The following is a 13378-nucleotide window of genomic DNA, read 5'->3' on the forward strand; positions in this document are numbered from 1 at the left end:
ATTCTTTACCTCCTGGTGGACCCCTGGCCAGAAGAAGCACCCCAGGATCCGAGCCAGGGTCTTCTCGTGACCGAGGTGCCCGGCCGCAGGGATGTCGTGGGCCAGTTTCATGACCGCCAGCGGTGACACGAGCACGAGGAGTTGTGTCCTGGTATCCCCGTGCGGGTCCCTCTCGGCGCGATACAGGTGCTCCTGCCGCAATTCAAAGTCACGGCCACTGCGCGCTCGATGGGGTCGAGGACCGTCCCATCCAGGAGGCCAGCTGGTCGTATGTCGGCGTGAGTGTACGGTCGGCCCGTTGATCCCGGCAAAAGTCCGTGGGCGCCGAGGATCCTCCCCACTCCGGGAGGATCTTCACGTCCTTCCATCGGGTTGGTGTGGTGGGGCTTCCACCTCGTCTTCCTCAGTCTCTGGGGCCTCCTTCCAAGGCTGGCGTGACCTGCGGGCTGCCCTCGGCGTGGCGGCGTGGTACGGCGGGAACTCGGGCCAGTCGACCCAGGATCACCGGGTGCGCCAGCCGTGGGCGAGTCCCACTGTCATCAGCCGGGTGACCCCATCAATAGTCAGTTGGGCCCTGGTACTTGGGTAGGACCGTATATCCCGTGGATACACTGCAGCTGAATGTTCCCCAGGCGGTTGTAAGCCTGCGGGCCCATGGTTTGGCAGACCAGTGTCTGGCGCAGCCTGAATCGAGGAGGGCCACCGTCGGGCGCCCCTCAGCGACCGGGCACGCGGTGATCTTGGCGCTTGCCAGCGCCGGGCACGGCCTTCCCTGAGTAAACCTGGCCAAAGGTACACTCCAGTCCTCGGCAGTCCCACTGTAAATGGCCATACTCTCCACAGGAGAAACAGGGCCCCAGGTCTTCTCGTCCGTCCGTGACCGGGTCGGGGTTACCTCAGGCAGGTTCGGTAGTCCCCTCTGCACGGGAACCGGGGTCGGCTCTCCCGGAGGGCGTGGCGATGGGTCGGGCCTCCGCTCCACGGGAGGAAACTTGTATCTGTGAGGTGGGCGCCCCCTTCTTTTCTGGGTTGGGGCGCTCCGTCCGGGCGGGCTGTCGGCCAGCCGAGCCCAGCGGGGTTTCAGCCGCAGGAAGTCCTCCATTAGCATGCGGCGGCCACTGTCGCGGCCTATGGCGGAGGACCCAGGCTCTTCCTCGCGGCGAGTACATGGGCGAACTGCTCCAATACTACCACTCAGCTCCTGGGCCACTATCCGAGGTCGGGCCCCTGGAGGATCGCCAGGCTTCTAAACCGCTGTCGGTAGGTCTCTGGACTCATATCCAGGGCGTCTAGGATAGCGGCTTTCACCTGGCTGTAGTCCTGGACTGCCTCCACAGACAAGCCTCGATAGACCGTCTGAGCAGTCCCGTTAAGTATGGGGCCAGGATGGTGGCCCATTGGTCCTGGGCCCAGCCGCGATGGCGGCCACCGCTTCAATGTGGCGAAAGGCTTGGTGTCGCGGGCCCCATCTTCGTCAGCGGGTGGGGCTGGGCGCGGGGCCCCTGCAGCATCTCCTGGATGGGGTTCCCGGTCGAGTCAGCACCGCTGCGAGCTGCTGGACACATTGCCGCTGGAAGTCCTGGTGCTGGGTAACCAGGTCTTGAATGAGCTGCCGTTGTTGCGAACCTAGCTGCTCGACGAGCTGCTGCTGCTGTTGCGACCGTGCCGCCTGTTGTCGCTCCTGGCTCTCCGTCATGAGGGCAGGAGCTGGGACAGATCCATCTCTCTGGCGGGAGGCCTCTCTCCCGGCCCCCTTTCACCGGCGTCAGAGCTCGCCCACATCCTGGGCGAGAGGTCCTCAGAGAAGGCACCACGTGTAAGAGTCGGTGTGGGGCTCGGCCTCTCGGTGTGGCCGGGAGCCAGGCAGCGTCACTACACAGCCTAAATCAGCAGTTCAGTCTCCGAAGGTCAAGGGCTCAGACCCTCAGGCAGGGCTGAGCAGAAATAAACAGTCAACGAAGCCCAAGCCCTCAGTCAGGGCGGGGCAGCAAACAACAGTTCTAGGCTCAGACCCTCAGGCAGGGCTGAGCACACAGAGTCAGTAAAGCCCTAGCCCTAGTCAGGGCGGGGCAATAAGCAGTAGTTCAAGGGGCTCAGGTCCTTAAGCAGGAGCTGAGCAAACAACAATAGTTCAATGCTCAGCTCCTTAAGCAGGAGCTGAGCAACAATAGTTCAGGGCTCAGGTCCTTAAGCAGGAGCTGAGCAGCAAAATTGTTCAGGGCTCAGGTCCTTAAGCAGGAGCTGAGCAAACAACAATAGTTCAGGGCTCAGGTCCTTTAGCAGGAGCTGAGCAAACAACAATAGTTAAGGGCTCAGATCTTTAAGCAGGAGCTGAGCAGCAACCACAATAGTTCAGGGCTCAGATCCTTAAGCAGGAGCTGAGCAGCAACCACAATAGTTCAGGGCTCAGATTCTTAAGCAGGAGCTGAGCAGCAATAATAGTTCAGGGCTCAGGTCCTTAAGCAGGAGCTGAGCAACCACAATAGTTCAGGGCTCATGTCCTTAAAGCAGGAGCTGAGCAGCAACCACAATAGTTCAGGGCTCAGGTCCTTAAGCAGGAGCTGAGCAAACAACAATAGTTCAGGGCTCAGGTCCTTAAGCAGGAGCTGAGCAGCAATAATAGTTCAGGGCTCAGGTCCTTAAAGCAGGAGCTGAGCAACAACAATAGTTCAGGGCTCAGGTCCTTAAAGCAGGAGCTGAGCAGCAATAATACTTCAGGGCTCAGGTCCTTAAAGCAGGAGCTGAGCAGCAACAACAATAGTTCAGGGCTCAGGTACTTAAGCAGGAGCTGAGCAGCAATAATAGTTCAGGGCTCAGGTCCTTAAAGCAGGAGCTGAGCAGCAATAATAGTTCAGGGCTCAGGTCCTTAAAGCAGGAGCTGAGCAGCAACAACAATAGTTCAGGGCTCAGGTACTTAAGCAGGAGCTGAGCAGCAATAATAGTTCAGGGCTCAGGTCCTCGAAGCAGGAGCTGAGCAGCAACAATAGGTCAGTCCAGACTTCTGGGTCTGAGCTCTGATGTGAGGGGGAGACTGCCACCCGTGAGGCGGTGGCAGGGGAGGCCCACCTGAGCACCCACTCCAGCCTGTGCAGCCCGGGGCTAACAGCAGCAGTTAGTCTGCTGCTGTGTGAGTCCTGACCGCAACACACCGACATCGGCTCGAAATCTGCAGTAGCCAGACTGGGGTCAGCTACCCCGGGCTACCCATCTCCCCTCCATGGATACCTGCTCATCGCGGTGTCCATGGCGGGGTCCCATACCATGGGCTCCTCGTCGTGCTGAGGGCTGGCTAGGTCAGGCTGCTCCTCAGGACACGGGTCGGGGGGACGCTCGGGCAGCTCCTCGGGGTAACGGGCTCGGGGAAGGCTCGGCCAGTCCTCCTCAGGGTACCGGGCTTGGGGCAGGCTCGGTCCAGCAAGAGCTCGGTCAGGAGCGTCTGTCCTCTCCGGCCGCTGGGCTGCAACTGAGCGCTGGGCCGGGGCTTTTATACTTCCTGTCCCGCCCCTTGACTTCCGGGGGCGGGGACAGGCGGCAGTGGCTCCGCCCACTGTGGCAGCTGTTCTGGCTCCTCCCTCTCGGGTGCGGCCGGGAGCCAGGCCGCCTCACTACAGGGCCGTACTGTTGCAAGAGGTGGGAGGAGAAGAACACCCCATTTTGGACCTGAACCACAAGCTGTTCCCCAGAGAGACCCGGTATTCCACCACAGAGCGGGAGGCCCTGGGAGTGAAATGGGCATTCGTGGCGCTGAGGTACTGTGATGTTCGTCCATCGTTGTCGATGAAGACCTCAACAACTCATTCGTTCGATGACCGGACTCTGTGAGTCCGGAGATGACTGATCAGTCCGATTCGGGCGTGGAACGTCCTGCCACCGCGTTGGACAGACATGCGATGGCACTGTCGATGATGTGCGGGCAGCTCTGGACTCGCGCGCAGCTCATGCTTTCTTTCAGACTCAGCAGTACGCCTCGCCTCAGAGGTATTACTGCCTGTGTGAATGAGGCTGCGCCATGCTGGGCCGGTTCAGTGCGAGGGTTTCCCATGTGGCGGTGTTGATCTCCAGGGAGTTCAGAGAGGTCTTCAGCGTGTCCTTGAACCGCTTCTTTTGTCCTCCATGGGAGCGCTTTCCCTGGTGAGTTCTCCGTGAAGAGCTGTTTAGAAATGCGCTCCTCTGACATTCTCCACGACATGTCCGGCCCATCTGGTCTGGGCTCTCATCAGCAGTGTGTGAACTGACGGCAGACTGGCTCTGGTAAGGACTTCAGTATCGGGCACTTTGTCCTGCCATCTGATTTTTAGAAGCTTTTGCAGACAGGAAATGTGGAAATGATTGAGCCTTCGTGCATGACTCTGATAGACAGTCCACGGCTCGCAGGCCTACAGCAGAGTTGGAAGCACCACTGCTCGGTAGACCATCAGCTTCGTTGGTAGGCTGATCCCTCGACGTTCCCAGGCGTTGGGCGCAATCGGCCAAATGCAGAGCTGGCTTTAGCAATTCTGCCGTTTACTTCATCATCGACTGACACTGCTTGGGAAAGGTACTGCCCAGGTATGTGAAGTGCTCCACTGCCTGGAGTCTCTGTCCATTTACAGTGATGGACGGTTCTGAGTGCGGGCGTGGGGAGCTGGCTGGTGCATGACCTCAGTCTTCTTGATGCTAACGGTGAGACCGAAGTTGTTACATGCAGATGAAAACTTGTCCATATTGGCTTTCATTTGTGGCTCTGTACTAGCATTCAGAGCACAATCATCGGCAAAGACAAAGTCTCGAAGTACAGTTTCCTTCACCTTGGTAATGGCACGCAGTCGCCTCGGATTGAATAGTTTCCTGTCAGTTCTGTATTTCAGGCCTACTCCTTCAGTGCAGTATTGAAAGGCATCAGTCAGAGTGGCAGAGAATATCATGCTGAACAAAGTGGGTGCTAAAACACACCCTTGCTTGATGCCGTTGGTGACTGGGAAGGCCTCAGATGTTTCACTGTCATCCAGGACACGAGCCATCATACCGTGATGAAATTGACGTACCATTGGTATGAATCTGTCTGGACAGCTGAATTTCGACATGATCCTCCACAGGCCCTGGCGACTGACAGAGTCGAACGCTTTCGTGAGGTCCACAAAAGTTGTGTAGAGCTCACAATTCTGTTCTTGACATTTCTCCTGTAGCTGACACAGCGAAGATCATGTCAATAATCCCGTCCCTTGCGGAAGCCGCACTGTGATTCTGGCAGTAAGCCCTGCTGCAGGTGAGTGATCAATCGGTTCAACAGAACCCGTGCAAGAATTTTCCACGCTGTAGAGAGCAGCGAGATTCCATGGTGATTGTTGCATACCTGGCGATTGCCCTTCCTCTTATAGAGGTGCACCATGGACACATCTCTAAATTCCTGTGGAATGGATCCCTGCTTCCAGAAGGACTGAAACAGCTCAGTGACTTTCCGTAGCAGCACGGGTCCACTGACTTTGTACACCTCTGCTGGTATGGCATCTGACCCTGGGGCTTTGCCACTTGACAGCTGGTTGATGGCTTCCTTCACTTCATCCTCTTTTGGTGAAGCATCCATGGAGTCATGGACTGCAACCTGGGGCATCTTGTCAATGGCCTCATCATTGATGACTGAGGGGCAGTTGAGAACTGCTTCAAAATGTTCAGCCCATCTCTGGAGAATCTCGTCTTCTCTGTAAGGAGCACAGTGCCATCAGAGTTCAGGAGGAAAGCTCCCAGAAGACTGTGGACCATAGACTCTCCCTCACTTTAATCCAATTCACGCGCAAGTCTCGACATCATAACATATCAAGTCCTGTGGTGATGGGCAAGCGACGAAGCAGCAGGTGTGGATACACTGGGAGCTGTTGCCACGGACCTGCACACAGGCGGCTCAGGTATAATGGTCGTTCCTCACTGACCGAAGCAGCAGTGGAGCGCGGCATCTTCTTGAGCGACTGAGCAGCCCTATTCAGGACTGCACTGCTCACTTGGCTAGAAAAGGTGTCCTAAACATTGCCTGCTTCACCTTACCCTGGCCAGCATACCGCGGCTGGTGGGGATCCCATCAAAGAGGTTGAACAAAAACAAAACTTAGAGTGACACCGATCCCCATTGGCACATGGGCTGTGCGCACGCTACTGGACAACATCACGGCAGACAGACCGGAGAGAAGAACAGCACTTGTCGCCAGAGAGCTGCGCGCTACAACATTGACATTGCAGCCCTTAGCGAAACTCGCCTTGCTAATGAAGGACAGCTGTCCGAGTCAGGCAGAGGCTATACATTCTTCTGGAGTGGCCGCAGCAGTGATGAGCGTCGCGAATCTGGAGTTAACCGCCATCAAGAATCATCTTGTTCGAAACTTGCCAGTTCCCCAAGGGTGTGAATGACCGACTCATGACAATGCAGCTTCCGCTTCAAAAAGGGAAACAAGCTACTTTGATCAGCACATACACTCCCATAATGACCAACCCAGAGACTGTGAAGGATAAATTCTACGAAGAACTAGGTGCTCTGTTATCATCAGGGCACCGCAGAGACAAGCTGATCCTGCTTGGCGATTTTAACGCAAGAGTCGGATGCGATGCCGCAGCCTGGGAAGGAGTCATGGGGAAACATGGAGTGGGAAAGTGTAACAGCAATGGCCTGTTACTGCTGAAAACTTGTGCAGCACATGACCTTCTGATCACCAATACGGTCTTCCGCCTCCGTACCCGCAACAAGACTTGGTGGATGCATCCCTGTTCCAAGCACTGGCATCTGATCGACTATGTCGTCATCAGGAGAAGGGACAGACAAGATGTCAGGGTTATAAAAGCTATGTGCGGTGGTGACTGTTGGACGGATCACAGGTTCATAGTATCCAAAATGAAGCGCCGTATCATGCCGAAGAGACGACCACAAGGCTGTAAGGCTCTCAAAAGGATCAACGTGTCGAAGCTGAAGAATAGCCGCATCGCTGAAAATCTAGCGGAAGACCTAGAGAATGAGCTTGCTGATCTTCGTATTGAGGATGACGCTGAGAAAGACTGGGAGCCATTCCGCAACACTGTCCATACAGCTGCATCGAAGGTATTGGGGCCCTCCACACGCAGGCGGCAAGGCTGGTTTGACGAAAATGATGCAGAAATCCAGGTCCTACTTGCTGAGAAGCATCGCCTGCATCGTGCACATCAGAACGACCCATCCTCAGCGGCAAAGAAGACAGCCTTTATCATGCTCGCAGAACAGTACAGCACCGACTGCCCAAAATGCGGGACTTGTGGCTGAGCGCCAAAGCAGATGAAATACAGGCATATGCGGACAGGAATGACTATAAGCAGTTCTATGAAGCCCTCCTTCTCCTTGGTAATAGAACACGCACCCCTCAGGTGGATTAACAGCATGAAGGACTCAAACACACGGATCATGTGGTGGTACATGTCCCTCCAACCCTATTCCTTCCGAGTGTTACACCGGCCGGGAAAGGCTCATGCGGATGCAGATTTCTTTTCCCAAGTTGTGGGGCGGTAGGGGGGTAGGGGGAAGGGGAGGAGACGACTAAGGGTCAGCCGGCCCAGGCGACTGTCTTAAGGGGGAGGGTGTGTGACGGGGCAGAGTGGACCCACACTGGTATAGCAGGGGTTAACCCTTCCTCCCTGGCAGAGGAAGCCCCGCCCCAGAAGTTCTGCTGGGCATGCTCCAACTGGAGCTCAGATATAAAAGCCTGCACATCAGCTCAGTCTGGGCTGACCGCCGGAGGGGAAGGACGCACGCTGTTAGCTCCTGCAGAGAGAGGGCCTGCGAGCCAGGATCCGGGCGTCAGCCCTGCCGAGGCACCACCGGAGACCCTGACGGAGGACGACCCAGGGGCGGAACAGACCGGAGGACCCCTCGCTGCAGAAGCACTGCCATTCCCAGGGGAAAGTAGAGATAAACGGTGTTAAAGCTGTATTAGCACTCAGCGTGTTGCGGGCAGATCCCTGCTGAGCGGCGGCAAGTAGAGCTTGCAGCTATCAGGGCCCTGGCTTGGGGCTCAGAGGAGAAGGTGGGCCCGAGTCCAACCGTGAAGGATTATGTGGACTCTGGCGCACTACCCCGCCTGAAAGGGGGATTATATCAGGCCCGCACAACTCGTAAAGCGGCGAGGGCCACATTCCTCCAAAGAAAACAGCCGAGGGCCGAAACCTCCCAGCCCCGCAGAAACACCCTGCCCCAGGGCCGCCCAGCTCTGCGGAAACAAACCCTCCTTCCCCAGCGCCGCCCCACCAAAACTGCTGTGGGCCAAAAAGGAAGGTTGGGGGTGGGGAGGTGATACTTTATTTTAAATCAACCGGGGGCTCCCAGCTGAAGAGGTGACTGGGAGCCCTCAGGGTCAAATTAAAGGGCCCAGGGCTCCAGCGGCTGGGGGAACCCGGCAGGGTCGGCTCTAGGTGTTTTGCTGCCCCAAGCAAAAAAAAAAAACTTGGCTGCCCCCCGTCCCATCCCTGGGCTCCCCCCTGTACCCTCCTGCTGCCCCAATCCTGGGCTCTCCCCCCACTGACCCACACCCCCTGCCGCCCCAGTGCTGGGCTTCCCCCTTTCCTCCCCACCAGTGCCCTCCCTCCACCCTGCTGCTGCCCCAGCCCTGGGCTCCCCCCCCCAGTGCCTCCCCACACACCTCCTGCCTCCCCAGCCCTGGGTCACTAATGCGCTCCCAGGGCAGGTCATTCAGCAGGAATTTTGGATGTGCACAAAACACAGACAGGATTGGTTCCCATATGGTTACAGAGCTGCAATAAAGTGGAACAATTTTCAGCTTGTGTGATTGGAGGATATCTGGATGCATATTATAAGACTGTCCTCCATAAATGAGGAAAAGTTGAGGTGCCTTTATTATTCTTTTGTTCCTCTTTCTTTCTATGGGAATTTGCCTATGCAATATCACTGTCTTCCTTAAACAAACAAAAAGGCAATGGCTGCTGAAAATAGCAATTCCAGTCCTAATAAGCATTTCTTGCTCAATTTTATCCTGCTTTTTCTACAGCAAGTTACAGTGGATCAGTATATTTGATTTGGGAGAAATGAAGTAACAGCTGCCCAAACTGAGCTTGAGCACTCCTGAATCCTGAGGTGTTCAAATCTGAAAGGCAGGCGCTGGGGGAGGGGGTGGGCTGTGGGCTCCACGGGGGAGTATGGCAGCAATGTGTCTGGAGCTGCATGGAGCCAGACACGCTGGTCTGAGTGGCACAGTAAGTGGGCTGGAGGTTGGAGAAGGGGTAGGGAGTTCCAGGGGGCAGTCAAGGGACAGGGAGCTGTGGGGGCTGGATGGGGCAGAGGTTCAGGGGGGCAGTCAGGGGACAGGCAGCAGTAGGATAGGCATGGGAGTCCCAGGGGTTTATCAGGGGATAGGTAGGGGTGGGGTCCTCGGGAAAGTTGGGGGTCTCAGGAGGGGGCAGTTGGGGACAAGGAGAAGGGAGGCTTAGATAGGGGCTGGGGTCATAAGGGGCAGTTGGAGCAGGGGTCTTGGGAGGGAGCAATCGGGGGACAAGGAGCAGCGGCATTTAGATAGGGGGTGGGGTCCGGGGGGCAGTCGGGGAGGGTGCAAACAGTGGTCGCGTGCCGGGATTCAAACCGCTCTGGGCTGCTGGCAGCCGCGGGGAGCCCTGAGCCCTTAAAATCCCAGCCGCAGCCGGGAATCTGTGGGCAGCCCAGAGCCCTCTGACTCCCAACTCTGGCTGAGATTTAAAGGGCTCTGCACTCCCTGCGGCTGCGGGCAGCCCCAGAGCCCTCTGACTCCCAGCCACGGCTGGGATTTAAAGGGCTCTGGGCTCCCCGCCGCTGCGGGCAGCCCAGAGCCCTCTGACTCACGGCCGCGGCTGGGATTTAAAGGGCTCTGGCCTCCCCGTGGCTGCCAGCAGCCCAGAGTCCTCTGAGTCACGGCCGCGGCTGGGATTTAACGGGCTCTGGCCTCCGCGTGGCTGCCAGCAGCCCAGAGCCCTCTGACTCACGGCCGCAGCTGGGATTTAAAGGGCTCTGGCCTCCGCGCGGCTGCCAGCAGCCCAGAGCCCTCTGACTCACGGCCGCAGCTGGGATTTAAAGGGCTCTGGCCTCCCAGAGCCCTCTGACTCCCAGCCGCGGCTGGGATTTAAAGGGCTCTGGGCTCCCCGCGGCTGCCAGCAGCCCAGAGCCCTCTGACTCCCGGCCGCGGCTGGGATTTAAAGGGCTCTGGGCTCCCCGCCGCTGCCGGCAGCCCAGAGCTCTCTGCTTCCTGGCCGCAGCCGGGATTCAAAGGGCTCTGGGCTGCCCGCAGAGCTCCGTGTGCGGGGGATTTAGAATCCCCTCGCGGGCCGCACAGTGAGGCTCCGCGGGCCGTATGTTGTGCAGGCCTGGATTATATGAACGTTGGCCGCTAGGCTGTTCTACCCTGCTGCAAAGAGGGATTATATGGACTTTGTCCGCTAGGCCGTGCTACCGGCCCCACCCTTATAGATGCCGCCAACGAGGTCGCGCTACTGCAAATACTGGGGGAGGGAAGAGCGTAAGACCGAGTGACAGTAACAGACGGCCCGTAGAGAGGCAAACACCGAGACTAGAGAGACGCGAGGCCCCAGCACCGTTCCGGCACCTGCCACAAAGGGGCGCTGCGGTGCCAGGTCCACTACAGACTCCTAGACTTTAAGGTCAGAGGGGACCATTTATGATCATCTAGTCTGACCTCCTGCACAATACAGGCCACAGAAGCTCACCCACCCACTCTTGTAATAAACCCCTGACCTATGTCTGAACTACTCAAGTCCTCAAATAATGGTTTCAAGACTTTAAGGTGCAGAGACTCCTCCAGCAAGTGAACCAGGCCCTGTACTGCAGAGGAAGGTGAAAAGCCCAGCTATGGTGATCAGCTAAACCCTGAGCATGTGGGCAAGACTCACCTCGACCCAAGAAGAGCAGGCCTGGGCAGAGCAGGTCTGTACCAGGGAAAGGAGAGTGCTTTCCCCTGGGCGGCACAGCCTGGGGCTTAGCCAAATTGATTACAGAATGAGTCCTACCTCCGAGGGACCATGTATTGGCCCCGAAAGAACCAGACTGCAGCAGCGATAAAGCCTGTCTGGGCTATGCACTGGAATGAGAACTAGGTAGGAAGTTGAAAGCAGCAAGGAAAGCCTAGAAGGGAACTTGAGAAGAGAGGTAGGATGTGCCCAGGGAAACCTGCAGCAAAGAGAAAAGAGCAGACCTAGCTGTTGAGCACAGAGCCCTGGGCTGCTACCAGGTTCAGGATGGGACCGGGTTCCTCTACTGACCCCAAAGAAGGGGGGCATAAATGCACCCAGAGAGGTTACCAAGCCCAGCAAGGGGGCTGCAGGCTGAGCCAGAGCCCCAGTGAGAGGAGAAGAACTTTTTTCTCTGGGAAGACCTTTTTGGACTTTTACTGTGTGACAAACTGAGCCCCAGAAGCGGTGACTAAAAGTAGTGAGCCGGCCAGAGGGCCGAATTACCAGGCAGAGAGACTGCCATGGTGCTGGAGTGACCGTCAATGAAGGACCAGAGGGCACCTAACAATGAGTAGATTCATTGATTATTGGCATCGTCAGCAGAAATGAATTCCTCTCGTCATCTGCGATGGCTCATGGAAGTCTTGGATACTGAAGGAAGGTCCGTCCCCGCAAGTGGGAATCCCATTTGAGTTCCAGGGACTGGTTAAGCAGGCAAAGCAGGGCTCGGGGTTTCTCCAGCAGCTCCTAGAAACTCCCCAGAAGCAGAAGGAAGTGCAGGCAGAGCTGCAGATGCAGCTGGTAATCTTGAGGGAGCAGCAGCAAGACCTGTCAGAGATCCTGCAAAGGGAAATGAACCTGCTACGCCCATGGACAAACAGAGCAGCCTCGGATCTAGTGGCCAGTGAACTCTGGTACAAAGCTGCTTCCATTATGGAAACAGCCTGGTACTGGCGAGTGGGTGGGGAGACCTGGGTGTTGGGTGGGGTTACTGCGGCTGGGGTGGGGAAGAAGCTGTGGGGCTGGGAGGGGAAGGACATGGCCCAGCTTGTGGGAAGGATCCTGCCGGCTGTGTCTGGCGCACTGTGCAGCCTCTTCTGTGGGAAGTTCTCATGGGTTAGTGTGGCCTGAATCTCTCCTGCTCCTTTGTTCTCTTTGGGCTTCACAGGAGATGTCTGGTGAACTGCCTGTGGACTCTGTGCCCCGCACCGCTCCGAAATTATTCGCTACCTTCAAAGAAATAGGGCACAGCTCAGCCTGGTAGGTAGGCTGGAGACTCACACTTCACTCACACACACAACACTGAGGGGCTTTGGGAAGCACAGTAACAAAGAAGAGATTTAAGTGATACTAAGCAAGAGAAAGAGACAAATTTCAAACAGACAAACAAAACAAAACACACTTTGTAGTGACTCAAACTGAATCATAAGAGTCACAATTGTGGCCTTAGCAGTTTCAGACTAACATCTCCGCTTTCCTAACAGACCTTATTTGATGTCCCTGTACGGTACAAAAATTCTCTGTCGAATCTGCTGATTTGATTGCTTAGCCTTCGGTTTCAGACCCTCTGTTCTCTTTCTGGGGTGCCTGGACCTGACTGCAACATCTCTCTTCCAGTCTCTGGCCCAGCCTCTTCCACAGACGTATGCTGCAGCCAGCCCAGCTCAGAGAGCAGTGGAGACACATGATCTCATCCTGTCAAACCAAGCAACATGGGTCGCATTGAGGCTTAGATGGAAGATCCCAGGTATCTCGTGGAGGTAAAAACCATTCACTCTTCTGGGCACTTTGGGCTTCCTGTTCCATAGCCTAGTTGTCATCATGACTTTGTTTTTATTCTCAGAGGACGTGTCTGGGATCCTGGAGACTGTTTCCTGCTGGAGGTTTGAGCGGGGAGAGATCACTCAGAAGATCACTCGGGTCTGCAGGGTTCATGGGAGCAGCCACACTCCAGCAGGCCATCTGGAAGCCTACTAAAAACTGCTTACCTACGACTTACAAAGTCCAGACCCAGTTTGAGGCTCCATCCCTGAGGCCTATTGGCAGAGTCCCAGAGCAGCTAATCGGCCCCCGGGACCTCCTTAAACCAACAGCAGGAACAAGAAGCTGTCTGCTCACCGGGGCTCCCCTGTCTTCTGGACCATGTGACTCGCTGTGGCTCATCGGATTTGAGGGTCTGAACACAATTTGATCTTTTGCTTCTGCTCTTCCAGTATCCTGACCCAGCTGACTCTCGACTCCTGTCTTCTGAGTGTAGACTCTGCCTCTGAGCACTAGATCTGGCTGCTCATGACCCGGCCATGACACTGACTTTTCTACAATTCCTCCAATGCCCTTTTCTGCTCTCCAGCTCTGCTCTCCCAGCAAGACACACCAATCCCCTGGCTCCCAAAGTCCTAGTTGCTGCTATTCAAGGGCTCAGGGGTAGTGCTTGTATTGCC

General features: G+C 56.4%; 1 pseudogene; it reads left to right on the forward strand.

The window, feature by feature from the left end:
* LOC120392981 overlaps window positions 1-13378 on the forward strand; it is a 53655-nt pseudogene extending 40277 nt beyond the window's left edge.

Source organism: Mauremys reevesii, unplaced genomic scaffold (genome assembly GCF_016161935.1).
Source record: "Mauremys reevesii isolate NIE-2019 unplaced genomic scaffold, ASM1616193v1 Contig130, whole genome shotgun sequence".
NCBI lineage: Eukaryota > Metazoa > Chordata > Testudines > Geoemydidae > Mauremys > Mauremys reevesii.